This window comes from Eleutherodactylus coqui, chromosome 1 (assembly GCF_035609145.1).
Source record: "Eleutherodactylus coqui strain aEleCoq1 chromosome 1, aEleCoq1.hap1, whole genome shotgun sequence".
NCBI lineage: Eukaryota > Metazoa > Chordata > Amphibia > Anura > Eleutherodactylidae > Eleutherodactylus > Eleutherodactylus coqui.
This window is the reverse complement of record NC_089837.1, coordinates 125,379,615-125,393,956: the sequence shown is the minus strand read 5'-3', so window position 1 is coordinate 125,393,956 and position 14,342 is coordinate 125,379,615. Positions and strand designations below refer to the sequence as shown.

General features: G+C 43.0%; 1 long non-coding RNA gene across 1 annotated transcript in view; it reads right to left on the bottom strand.

Moving 5' to 3' along the window:
- Positions 1 to 4,056: 4,056 nt before the first annotated feature.
- LOC136610512 (uncharacterized) overlaps positions 4,057 to 14,342 on the bottom strand; it is a 28,956-nt gene continuing 18,670 nt past the window's right edge. Inside the window, exons 2-4 of the long non-coding RNA XR_010790091.1 lie at positions 13,309 to 13,396; positions 12,980 to 13,149; positions 4,057 to 4,114 (exon numbers count right to left, since the gene is read on the bottom strand). This is a non-coding gene — a long non-coding RNA (uncharacterized lncRNA). The remainder of the gene's footprint in view (positions 4,115 to 12,979; positions 13,150 to 13,308; positions 13,397 to 14,342) is intronic.

Here is a 14,342-nt window from a genome sequence, read left to right as displayed (position 1 = left end):
AGCGGGCCACATGCGGTCTGCGGAAGGATTTCTGGCGGCCCGGGGCTCCCTGGTATTTCGCTGCCAGCACCCTCTCCTGCTATCCTGACATGCTCTGCGTTGTCAGATAAAGACCTCATTCACACAAGAGTTTTTACGTGACTGCTTAGCCATGATAAGACAAAGATTGGGACCGTGCAAAAACATTGAACGGATGTTACGGACACCAGGGACATGTAACAAATTACTGACTCGCTAAGGCAGGTCATTAGTTGCAGTCGTCCCATGCCCCTGTGTCAAAACCCCCCGAAACAGCTGTCTGTGTATGGATTCCGGCTTGGTTTTCAATCCCCAATCATTGTTATAAAGACCTGTTTAGACATTGATTTGCAGTAATGCTGCCATCCAATAGGTGGCGCTGCAGAGGTATTGTTCCATCTCCCTTATTTGTAGGATATCATTACTGCACAGCAGGAAGTAAAGACCAGTGGGGGACCAGGCAATAATGAAACAGGAGCCGCGGGGGATCAGGTGAAGGAAGTATGACTTTTATTTTTTGCCACCACTCTAAGCACATTTTAAAAAATTGCTCCAACTTAAATAATGTTCGGTTCAAAAAGCTTTGCAGCACTGTTCAGGCGGCAGCCATTGCTCAGAAGCTTGTCCATCTGAGATTAAGAATAGGCACTTGCTCACATGATAACAAGAGAATGGGTACAATGTATTCTGCCATGGAGGGAGTGGGCATGTGAGTTAACTAGGAGCAAAAAAATATGCTATGGAATTTCCAAGGCAATAAGCATCGCTCCTACAAAGTGACAAGTATGCAAAATTTTACTTGTATGAGTTTTATATATTGTGCTCAATTCATAGCTTGTTGGTGGTCCGTGTCAATATATTCACTGGGAAAATCCAACCACATCTATTCAAGTAAGCTCATAGATGTTAATGGCCATAAGGGATGCCTTCGGTCGGTATATATTTTCACAGGCATTCTATTAAGACTTGCCACAGACGCTAACATCAGTCCAAGCACGCACTGGGGCCAATTTCATAGGAAGCCATTTAACTTGTCATTATTATATTTTTGGAGTGCGAGAAGTCATGAGAGGAAACCTAAACAAAGACAAGAGGGAGGTTAAAACAGGCTGAACTAGATGGACATTGTCTTCATTCAGCCTAACATACTATGTAACTATGTAAGGAGAACGTACAAACTCCATGCAAATGTTGTTCCTGGCCTGGGTCAGACCCAGAACCCCAATGCTGCTTATATGGAGGTGATAAATCTTGATTTTAAAAATTCCTAGAAATTAGATTATGCATAGAAGAGGTATTAGAAATCCCCAGAGTATCTCTGCAGTGGACTCCACAAGCAGCTTTATAGCCATAACCCTATAGGGTTATGTATTTCATATCAATGATGCGCCTGAATTTTCCTTCCTTGCTTGGTAGCTAATAAAATTGAAAAGCATTAGATGAAGACTCTAAGTAGAAGGAAAACATTCTCTGAATCACATTGTGATTTCGAAGCTGTTCCAATGTCAGATTTGTTTACACTGGCAACAGATTTCATGTGCGAATGAATCATAGTTCATTTTGGCTTCTCAAAATAAGACGACACGTTTATTAACTCATATGGTATTCATTTAAAGGCAATTTATCAGTAAAGCGTATTTAGAGCTATGTTCATCCTATCTCTGTCATCCCTGGCCCTGTGCTGCAGTCAAGAACAGATTTAGGCACAGGCCAAAATGGCAAAAACTTTTTGGGCACAAGTAAGAAGGGCAGCAATATTGACCATATACTAACCACATATCTTCCAATTGACCGCACTTATGAAACAAAACAAATTGAAACATCTGCACAGCTAATGTTATTTCCACATAACTGTTTATCAGGGGAATATTCTATTTTTCAAAATTTGGGGCCAATCATGGACTCGCACATACAGGGGTATATTTAGAACTCATGGGGCCCCATAGCAAAACTCGAAATAGAATACCCCCAGGGAAAACAATTTTATATATTGTATATATGTTCTATTGGACAACTCTTATAGTATGGCATGCTTAGATACAGTGGCTCACCTCTAGTGTAAATCTAAATAATGCTGTCACCATATGATAGTCAGATACCAGGTGTACACATTAATAGTGATTACAGTGAGGTTACCTCCAGCGATCGCCAGTGACACCTCCACCTTCCCCTTTCTTCTCTATCTGAATTTTCCAGCCATAAGTAATTTTGGACACTGTCCACAATTTGTCTGTACCGACGGAGCACCTCTCAGTGTCCCTCATGATACTAGTGCCATCTGTTTGCCCCCATAAAGTAACAGTGACTCTTCTGTAGCCCACCAAATTAAAAGTGAACCTTCTGTGGCCCCACAAGGTAACATTGACCCCTCTGAGCCCTCACAAAGTAACACTGACCACTCTGTAACCCTACAAAGCAACAGTGTCCCCTCTGTAACCCCACTTAATAATAATGTCCCCATTTATTACGCCACTTAGTAATTGTGTCTCCCATTGCTGTCCCACTTAGTAGTAGTATCCCCCTTTGTTGTTCTATTTAGTAATGGTCCTCCCATCCCTATGATCTTCTAGCCACCAGTAAGCTTTGCGCACCATCCTAAAGTACTTCCTAAATCACCAACACAGAAGGGGGTTCTTTACTGTAAGAGCAGTGAGACTGTGGAGCTCTCTGCCAGAGGACGTGGTAATGGCAAAATCGATAGAGGAGTTTAAGAGGGGGCTAGATGCCTTTTTAGAGCGCTATGATATTACAGGATATAGACATTAAATAACTAGCGGGGTTGTTGATCCAGCTCTTGCAGTCAGGTAGGAACTTTCAAAATATTGATCCAGGGATTATTCTGACTGCCATTACGGAGTGGGGAAAGAATTTCCCCAAATGGGCTAAATTGGCTTCTGCCTCATTGAGGTTTTTTTTTTGTCTTCCTTTGGATCAACAAGGGGGGTTGGAAACAGGCTGAAGTAGATGGCCATTGTCTCCCTTCAGCCGAACATACTATGTTACTATACTACTATTATCACAAGTCATATTATTGATAAATCCTAAATTTGCTGAAATTTCCAAATCGGCTTTATGTCTATTGCAAACCTTTGGGACAACAAGAAAACAGGTATTATGGTGGGCCAATTTAAGCATTTAGCGATGTCACTCCATGTAAAGTCAATGGCTGGTGAAAGGCAACACATGAACTTAAAAGGGAACCTATCACAGCACCACAAACTAAGTTATTGTGCTGTTAGGGGAGGTCACAGGAAGCCGGGTGATGCATTTTTTATACTAACCCTACTAACCGATCCAGCAGTATCCCCCTCTGAAGTCGGCATGGCACAAAAATCCAATTCAGAGTCCCATGCATGCTGTCCCATAGACTTATATAGGAGAGTGCACGCCTAAAGAGCAGGCGAGAATAAAAAATTCCCCACCCGACTCCCTGTCACTTCCCTTATCACCACCATAACTTAGGTTCCCTTTAAAACCCGGACAGCTTGCAGGAGAAAGATGCTTGTTGTTATTTTTTTATCATTTCAATGTTTCACTTGGGTAAAGGGAGAAGGAGAATGTGGTAGGTGGATAACATACCGGCCGTGGGCCATGGTGGATAAATAATAGTCTGACAGCTGGTGACTCCTTTACTCCTTACCTTCCCCCACTATAATCCATGTTGCTATGTGTCTACAATATATTGTGGGACAGCAATACATGACTTGAAGTATAAAACCTTATCACACAGAAATCTTATAAAAAAAGGAAAGATGGTTAAATCTGTATGAACGTTCCATTTAATATATCAAAATTAAAGCCAAGCTTTACTTTAATGTTACTGTTTACTTGATCATCTCACAAGTGACTTTATGTTTATGAATCCTTGGAGACGTTCTCAGATCCTTGTGAAGAACAATCTCAAGAAGGACGTGAGAACGGTTAGACTTTAGTTTTCCACATTTTGTGAAGATCTTGAAGTGTAAACATTCAGTTCATGTCGTTTCTACACAGATAAGACTCCTTCACTGAGACATACTTCCTTATGAAGATCAGATCTGTAAAGTTTATCAACAAACTTTGGCACAATAATCTGCTGCCTGAAGGGAAAGTGAATCTGCAGAAATACATATGTTAATGATTAACAAGATATGAGGCTCCATAAATGGCAGTTATAGAAGCACTATAATTAACTAGCGATTATTACATCCTTCAAAAAAAGTGGGGAGGAGGGAGTTGAATGTACAAAGTAATGTAAGTCTTAGGCCTAGTGCTAAGCCGGAACCATGTGCACAGCGTCTGGATGGAGATACATAGAGTCAGTGCTGGCCTTACTACATTGCTATAGTCACTCCATGTCCTGCCATATGGTACTCCATATGGTTCTATATTGCAGGGTTATTTTTCCCTAGAAGCAATGCTTTCTGTCAGATTCACATGAAAATCCGAGACATACAGAGTAAGGCCGCCTGCATATCTTTTGCTACGGAATCCGCGGTCGGCGTCTGCACAGAGGATCCATAGCGAATACCTTTCAAACCATGTTATGTAAACTCACTTTTTCCTTAACATTCATGGAAACAAAGTCTGATTTCTGCAAGCGGAGGAAAAATTGCAGCATGCCTTATTTTGCTGTGAACTCCACGAGTCAATGGAAGCCATCTGACCTGCAGCCCTTCCACAGTTGAAATTACAGATAGGCAGCGGGGACTCGTGTCATTGCCTAGGGATGGCATGGGAAAAACAGACATTTAAAAAAATAATAATCTGCACTGCACATGACAGACAGCGAGCATGTGTGGTCATCCGGAATACAGCAAAAGCAGGTCGCTGTCCGTGGTCAGAGTCGGAATCCGCAGCAGGAACGCGCATAAGGAATCCGGCTCTGCTGTGTGCAGGCAGCCTAAGGTCACATTTACATGGCAATATGTCAGTTTTTCGTATAATTATTTGAAACCTAAAACCAGAAGCAGATCCAGTCATATTGACTAGAGCCCTTATCTCTCACACGAGCGCATGCTACCGTGTATTACGCACATGGGTTTTGCATGCATAGTATGCTGTACCAATCTTTACATTGCTTTCACAGACCACACGCAAAATGTGTTTGCCAAAGAGAACTTGACATGCACTATCTAGGAGCGTATTACGCCTGCATACACGTCAAGATAGTGTATGGGGATTGGCAACAACTACACAATGCATATGGGGGATATGCGTACGGTGCGCTGCCAAAAGGCGCTTGTGTCAGAGAGCCCTAAGTCAAATAGAATTATAATTAGTTATGGTAAATGAAAAAAAACCTACCATTGGAATGACTGAAGGGAGATTGTCAATTTTTCCTATGATAAAATAATTAGTTCCATTAGGAAAGAATGCTAACAGATTGTACGTGCCGCCGGCATGTGGAATATCCTTATTCAAAGTACTCGATGTTTGATCTCTTAACAAAAATGAAACAAAAAAAATCATATAAATGAAGATACACAACACAATTCTCTGCGACTGACAAAATGGAAGTAGAGGAATAATTAAAATTCATCCCATGCTGCTATTTCCCCAAATGTAACCAGAACACTCTCAGCAATTATTTATGCAGATGAGTAGGTTAGATGGATACTAATCTGCATTCTCATTATAGCACAAGATGTTTATTCATGTTGCTCGGGGAGGTATTGTCTTTTCATGACATTGAGATTCAATAATAACTCTTTTGATGCAGGAATTGAGTCTCTAATCAGTGGTGTATATAGAGTTCCTGCAGTCCACAGAAGCCTGTATGAGTATCAGCTCCTGCTTGTGCTCCTAACTGGTGTCCTTCACAAGCATAATAATATGCAGATGTAGCAAAGTTTAGCAAACTCAAGGCTTAACTTATAAAGGTACCTTCTCACGAGATGCCGGTTGGCTGAATAAAAACTCAATACAGTGATTTGAAATACAAATAGTTCACTGTAAGCATGGCCACCAACAGGGCGACCAGCAAAAAGTTGCTAGTTGTTTCATTTTAGCTTAGGGCTCAGTTACACGGGCGCATCGACACCCGTACACAGGCGCCGATGCGCCCGTGTGACTGAGCCCTTCCTGCAGGAAGAAGACGGCGTACTTCAAGACGGACGACTCCCTGCAGCGCTTAAGAAAGAACACATGACCGGCAATGAAGCCAGTCACATGTTCTTCCTCCCGGCGCTGCAGAGAGATGTCCGTCTTGAGGTACGGCCGTCTACCTCCTGCAGTCACACGGGCGCCAATGCGCCTGTGTGACTGAGCCCTAACAATAAAAAAGGTGGTTGATCAAAAGTTGTCTGTTGTAAAGTCGCAATCATTCACATTTAAATTACTTGCGAATGATATTTGCATGGAAATCCTCTCTATGAACGAAATCTCCACGCTAGTGCACACAAGTTTGAAAAAAAAAACCCGAGAGGATAGCTCCTACCCTATCTTTCTCACACATACTGCTTACTACATGTGAGAAAGATAGGCAAGTCGTGTCTTTTCTCACACATAGTTTTAACGGCGCGAGAATCCTGATATTGGAAACGAAACCATTGAAATCAATGGTTTCATTTTGTCCCATTATGCGGTCGTGACATGACCATCTGCTTGAACCATAAAGAAAAGTTAGGCGCAATTTATTTGCTCTTTCAATAGCTTTTTTGTGTTAAGATAACAATAATCCGGTCACATGTTCTTTCCTCCGGCGCTGCAGAGAGACGGCCGTCTTCAGGTACGTCCGTCTCCTTCCTGCAGTCACATGGGCGCATCGGCGCCGGTGTACGGATGCCGATGCGCCAGTGTGACTGAGCCCTTAGGGTGTGCATATTTATGCAACCCCTATTATTTTAGCTTTTTTTACTTTTTCACCCTAGATAATTTCAATTTGTTTTTCAGTGGAATTGTGCAGATATCGGGTCACACAGAAGGTGGAAATAAATCTGAAATCCTCTACCACAAAGGAAATATAAAAGTTTGCAGTGATTTCAGCAACCAAACCCACCAGTAATTATTGTGCACATAGTCTTTAAATACACAATCTTCAGCTAAAAAGAATATAAAGGACTATTGGCAACCTCCCTAGATGTTTCTTCTAAGTATGTGTCATTCCGGCTGGACTGCTGCCTTCTAAATCCTGGATGACGTAATCTGTTCCTAAAATGCTCTACTATACTTTGTTTGTTTAGTAGATATACAGCATTGTAACAGATCTCTATAAGATTCATCTCACTATGCCTGTAGAATACTACACCCTCTGGTGACTCAAATATCCTTTTCTGCCCTTGTTTTTAAAGGGGCACTCCAGTGCTGTTTTTATTAATTTATTATGTAGCTATCCCCCCAGTCAGAGGCGTAACTTGAAGCTCCTGGGTTCCAATCCAAAACCTGTAACAGGGCCCCCAATAGGGTTGCCACCTGGCCAATAATTCACCGGCCTGGCTGGTACAGTTCCCGCCAGACCGATGCTGGTATTTTTTTTTACCGGCCCTATAACAGGCCTGTGTTTTGGTCGGGCTGCCGTGTCCCCCGCGGGGATGAAGAACACATCTGCCACATGCGGCAGATACTTTCTTCATCCCCACGGGGAATAAAGAATTCCCTACCACAGCTGTCACAGATGATAGCTGCGTTAGATGATCCAGCTGCCGGCACCCCTTAATTGTTTTTCAGGAAAGGGCTTTAAATTTAAGCCCATCCCTGAAAAACAACCCACACTGGTGTAAAAAAAATCATACTCACCTTTCTTCAGCTCCCGGGGTTCAGCCGCTTCCTGTCTCCACTGTCCCCGGCTTTGCACTAAAGCAGGCTAGGAATTAAAATCCCTGCCTGTTGAAAGAGCTGCTTCTGATTCGCTGAGGCGCTCAGCCAATCATAGGAAGCTCTCGCCTGTCATTTATTGAATGGCCGAGAGCTGCCTGTGATTGGCTGTGTGCCTCAGCCAATCAGAAGCAGCTCTTTCAACAGGCAGGGATTTTAATTCCCCACCTGCTGAAAGAAGTTCAGTGCAGAGTCAGGGACAGCGAAGATAAGATGCGGCTGAGCCCTGGCAGCTGAAGGAAGGTGAGTTTGATTTATTTTTTTTTTACACCAGTTTGGGTTGTTTTTCAGGAAAGGGTTTATATTTATGGATTAATTTTCTAGTGAGATTCTCAGTCTGTGTCATTCTGTTATGTGCACTACCACTGAAGCTGCCTGCAGGGGGACACAAAATCTCCTATCACAGTTACTAATGATGATCACACAGCTCCTGTCACACAGTTATAATAGAGGAGATCATCCTGCCTGCCTGAATACTTATGGCCTGTAACTTATTTATGTGAATATAGAAAACAATGATAATAATTAAACTGAACTGTCCACCAGCAGGCAAAAATGGTATAACCTTAGCTAATGCTGTGCTGATGTATCATGAGATTGATGTGCAACTGAAAGTAAAAAATCTCAGCCTCAAGATGGTGCTGGATTAGCAACGGGCATGGAGTTAAACTGCAAGGAAGTGCCTGGAATACACAAAGGAGACCTCCAAAGTGTTACAGCCAATCAAGTGAGGGGGACAGGCATGGAAAAATATTCGTTCAGTCACTACATGCATTTACACGGTTAAATTATTGTTCAAATTCCCATGGAAGCATGATAATCATCCCATGTAAAAATGACCATGAGGTTTATGTATAATTTGAAAGGGGGAGAGGTGATAATTAGGAAATCATAGAAAAGACTGATAGGTGTGAGGTGTCCATATAGGGAGACAAATACCCAGAGGCAATGTTAACCCCTTAGTGACCACCCCATAGATTTTTTATGTCCTGCGTTAGTGGCTTTAATCCCCAAGGCCATAAGAAAAGCTGGCTCTGGGGATTAAAGCAATGTGATCTGTGGACGTGACATCTCCATGCTGTCGGCTAACCTGGAGCTGTCATGAGGGCCTCGGGAAGTCCACCCCCAGTCCCGCTATCGCTGGTGATTGCATAAAAGTGAATGAAAAGTAAATAAAAGTTAACATTTTATCTGCCCTCATTGATCATATCCGTGAGAGGAGATGAAATTACATACCTAAGGCCCCCAAATTTATCCATGGCCCTTTCCATGCTTCCATTGCCGAAATGGCGGTCTCATGCGCAAAAGTCGCGGATTGCTGGGGTAATTTAAAATCTCTCTGCTCCTGGCTACTAAATGTAGCCGAGAGCCTGGAAATCTCACAGGGCCACCATATGTGGTTCTTGGTCATGTGATCGCCATTATCAAATGGATAACAACAATCACATAAAAGTTTTTAAAAAAGTTTCACCTCCTTTCACGGCTCCGATCTGTGACAGGAGGTGAAATTACTTATCTAAGGCCTCCAGCGATGTTCCCCAAGGGGATCCTTATCCGTGAATTATTCCTAATCTTTGGCGCATACACCCGTCTCCAAAGTGACGGACGCAAGTGCAGAAACTGGGGAGGGCGGCGGGAAATTTAAAATCTCCTTGCTCCTGGCTACTAAAGTTAGCCGCGAGCCTGGAGAAGTAACCAAGGGCCGCAGTGAGCGGTCTCTGGTCACATGATTGCCGTTATCCAATGGTTAATGGTGATCACGTAAAAGTTAAAACAGTTGAAATGTAATGCTCCTTTCGGTTTGGACCTCGTTGTGCATAGGGACGTAAGATTAGGGCCACACTGAGTATGTTTCTAAACACAGGACAAACAGTCTTCATTCATTTGTGTGTTGGACAAAAAAAAAACTGTTTTGAAAATGATACAATTGCCAAAAAGATGAAAATCACAATCTTTTTTTTCCTTCTGTTTTGCTTAAATTCATTCAGAAACTGTGGGGTCAAAGTACATAGTACCCCACTAGATGAATTCATTAAAGGGGTTGTCCCGCGAAACAAAGTGGGGTTATACACTTCTGTATGGCCATATTAATGCACTTTGTAATGTACATTGTGCATTAATTATGAGCCATACAGAAGTTATTCACCTGTTCCGTTGCTGGCGTCCCCATCTCTATGGTGCCGTCTAATCTTCAGCGTCTAATCGCCCGATTAGACGTGCTTGCGCAGTCCGGTCTTCTCCCTTCTGAATGGGGCCGCTCGTGCCAGAGAGCGGCTCCTCGTAGCTCCACCCCGTCACGTGTGCCGATTCCAGCCAATGAGGGGGCTGGAATCGGCAATGGACCGCACAGAAGACCTGCGGTCCACCGAGGGTGCAGATCCCGGCGGCCATCTCACACAAGGTAAGTAAGAAGTCACCGGAGCGCGGGGATTCGGGTAAGTACTACCCGTTTTTTTTTTTTTATCCCTGCATCGGGTTTGTCTCGCACCGAACGGGGGGGCTATTGAAAAAAAAAACCCAGTTTCGGCGCGGGACAACCCCTTTAAGGGGTCTAGTTTTCAAAATGGGGTCACTTATGGGGGTTCTCTATCGTTTTGGCCGCTCAAGGGCTCTACAAGTGGGCAATGGGCCTAAAACACCTTCAAGAAAAATGTCTGTTCTGAAATCCACCGGCTGCTCCTTTTGGTTTGGGCCCCCTTGTGCATCCAGACATAAGATTAGGGCCACAATGGGTATGTGTCTGAACACGGGACAAACAGGGTATCTATTTGGGGTAAAAGTCTTCATTCATGTGTATACTGTACAAAAAACCCTGTTTTTAAAATTACATAATTGCCAAAAATATGAAAATTGTAATTTTTTCCTTCTGCTTTGCTTAGATTCATTCAAAAACTGTGGGGTCAAAATATGCAGTACACCCCTAGATGAATTCGTTAAGGGGTCTAGTTTTCAAAATGGGGTCATTTGTGGGAGTTCTATATCGTTTTGGCCGCTCAAGGGCTCTACAAGTGGGCAATGGGGCCTAAAAAAACACCTTCAAGAAAAATGCCTGTTCTGAAATCCACCGGCTGCTCCTTTCGGTTTGGGCCCCCTTGTGCATCCAGACATAAGATTAGGGCCACAATGGGTATGTGTCTGAACACGGGACAAACAGGGTATCTATTTGGGGTAAAAGTCTTCATTCATGTGTATAGTGTACAAAAAAAACCTGTTTTTAAAATTACATAATTGCCAAAAATATGAAAATTGTAATTTTTTTCCTTCTGCTTTGCTTAGATTCATTCAAAAACTGTGGGGTCAAAATATGCAGTACACCCCTAGATGAATTCGTTAATGGGTCTAGTTTTCAAAATGTATCACAGAAAGGGAAATATAAAAACAATCTCTGAAAACGGCCATATACTTACTGGCACAGGAGGGCAAACATGTGCACCACCTCAACATGTAGGCTGCTAAACTACCAAATGAGGGAGCCAGTAACTACAGGGCATATCAGCGCATGAACCGGTTAGTCCTTTTTTTGACTATTTAAACTCCGCATTATTGCGTGCGAGTTTGAAAAAAAAACAAAAAACGGGGAGCTGAGGGTAAATCCCAACTGTGATAATAAAACCATCGTAATCAATGGTTTTGCTTCGTCCCAACAAGAATACTTCCATCAGTTTAAGTTCTAAATCTGTTGTCTTTGTGGTGCCACACTATTTTTGCTCTACACCGTTGTAAATGTTAAAAATCAAGCCCAAGATACAACAAAGTTTGCAGAATATGCCTCTAAAGGCGAGCTCACACAATTGGGTCAGATTCCGCATGTGAGAGGCCCGCAGCTGATTTCAGGTTTGAGCCTGGCCGGTGATCCTGCGTACCTGATTAAACTATATTGCGAATGACTGTAGTGGCTCGCAGGTGGTCATGCGCAGTACTGTTTTTTTTTGTATGTTAATTGCATATGGCCTGTAGTTTGGACTCCTCCATTGACTTCAATAGAGGCCCTCTGCGTGGAGTCCTCAGCAAAATAGAGGATGCTGTGATTTTTTTTCTGCTCACAAAATACGCAATTTGTATCAGTGAGTGTAAAGGAAAAATCGAAACTACATGCCTATCAATGCCCGCGTTTTGGCACAGAAAGCCTGCGTGAATGGCGATTGCGGATTCCGCAATTAGAATCATTCATGTGAGACACCCCTAAGAAAGAAAATACCTAAAAAATGTTTCCTGCAGTATGACATGCTTTATGGAATGTGTTGGATTTGCACATTTGTATCTACAAATATTATGCTTGCTGTGGGAATTTTTATTATTGTTTCAGACGTTACTTGTTGACTAATACTATGTTATTTTGGGTTATTCTTGTGCTTTTATTGTCTTACTAACCTCCACAATAAGGTAATAACTGACTGAAATAAGGTAATAACTGCCTTTAAAGATCCAAACTACTACATTCAAAAACATCAACCAGTGGGTGTACTGCTTATCAGACTGTGTAATGTAGTGAAAGAAAGAGAGAAATGGTATGTTGACAGCTGGAAATGAACACCATGCCTCAACTATGAACATATGCAGTAATCATAAAAATCACCCTACCAATAGCCCTGATTATCAGTAGGAACCATATATAGTTCATGCAGGAATATGTAAAATGTGATACTACTATCATATGTCCTCATGAGGTGCACTGATTGTAAGCTAGTAGATCTAAGCAGAATAAACTTGCTAAACAGAAATAGTGTGGTAATACTTTGTCACCCTTGCTGGTTAAACTTGACACTTATTTGACAGTGGCTTTCTTACTTATGTGACACCTTAAAGGGCTTGTCCGAATTATTAATTTTTTTTCTAAATATACTACCTCGTGGACGTCGGGGCTGCGCTTTTTTACATAGCAACGCTATGGAAAATGTTCACTGCGTTACCCGCGGAAGGATTATCACTGCGGGTAACGCAATGAACTATCGCTTGTGGACAGGCAGCCTTAGCCGCTTACTTTCCATCAACACTGCAGGATCTAATCCTCCCTAGTGCTCTCAGCCCAGCTGCAGGGTAATTGGCTATTATCCTCATATTTAGCTGCTATTACCCTCCTATTTAGTTTTGATGTGTGTTTGTTTGGCACCCAACTAAGGCCTCCTGCTCCTGGCTTCAGCATCTGCCCTGATTCCTGGTCTCTTACCTGGTTTCTTTTTGCCTGTCCTGACACCAGACCTGATCCTGGTCATAGCTCAGACTGTTCGCAGTGCTTTGCAATAGTGTCTCTGACCACCATGGGGCTGCTGCCATCCCCACTGGGACTACTTCTGGAGGTAGCGTCCTGCTCGGTGCCCGGCGGTGAAGTCCAGATTCCTGTACAGGGGTTAGAGGGTTAATATCAGGGAACCACTGGGACAGTGCCCTTAGGTTTAGCTCAAAGCCAAACCGGTTTGTTGGCACACTGGGCCCACACTCACTGTCTGTAACAGTCCTGAGTGGAGATTCTGAGAACTTCTCAGAGCCTATACTTACCTCTCCCAACTCCCCTGCAACCAGCACACCGCAGCCACTGGTCTTTCATGTTACATTCAGGATGCTTCAGAGCACCGCAGACAACACACTGCAAAAAACAGAGTGTATTTTATAGCATGATATAAATTTTCAGATTCCTAGCATTCCCTATTTCTCCCAGATTTTAGCAGTGGATGTCACTCTTTCAATGAGAAGTATGAAATCTGCTGCAAAATCTGCAACATTCATCTGTGGCCACAGCGGAAGTTTTCCAACGTGTCAACATGGACTAAAACTCTATAAACCTCTACAATTAAGCAAGTCATCTCTGTCAGCAACTTATCTCCTATGAAATCAAAACTATTGAATCTGTTTAAATTCAGTTGTCTGGTCCTTATCTCCGTGTCATGCTTGATGTTTGCAACAAGGCCATGGTATAATGGCTGAGGTGGCACTATGTTAGTGTGAGCAACGTTATGACACTTTTTTCACATAGTTACATAGTAGGTTAGGCTAAATAAAAACAATGTCCATCTAGTTCAGCCTGTTTCCACCCCCTCTTGTTGATACTGAGGAGGGCAAAAGAAAACTCAGCGAGCCAATTAGCTCCTATGGAGGAAAAAATCCTTCCTGACTCCATAATGGCAGCCAGAGTAATTCCTGGATTACCATTTGAGATAAACAACCCCGCTGGTCACCTAATGTCTATATCCTGTGTAGGCAATTAAAGGGTGAAGTTGTGGATGGAGTATATCTCTCTCCCAGGCTCTTAGTCTGGACAGGGTGGCGGTCCAGTCCACAACTTCACCCTGGTTCTCAGGAACCACAGCTGTAGGCACTGACCCCGTTACTGGGGCATGAATACTGCAGCTCCCAGGGAGTCAGTGTCTGATAAGCTGAGGAGGAGATACCACCTTGCAGCATGGACCTGTGAAAACCCCCTGAGCACCCTGCGTGCTGCATCTTTGCATGTTAATTGAATGTACTTTGTTTCTGTTACGCTGCCTGAAATAAAACTGACGGAAGTTTTATACGTGATCCAGTCCAGCGTGTCC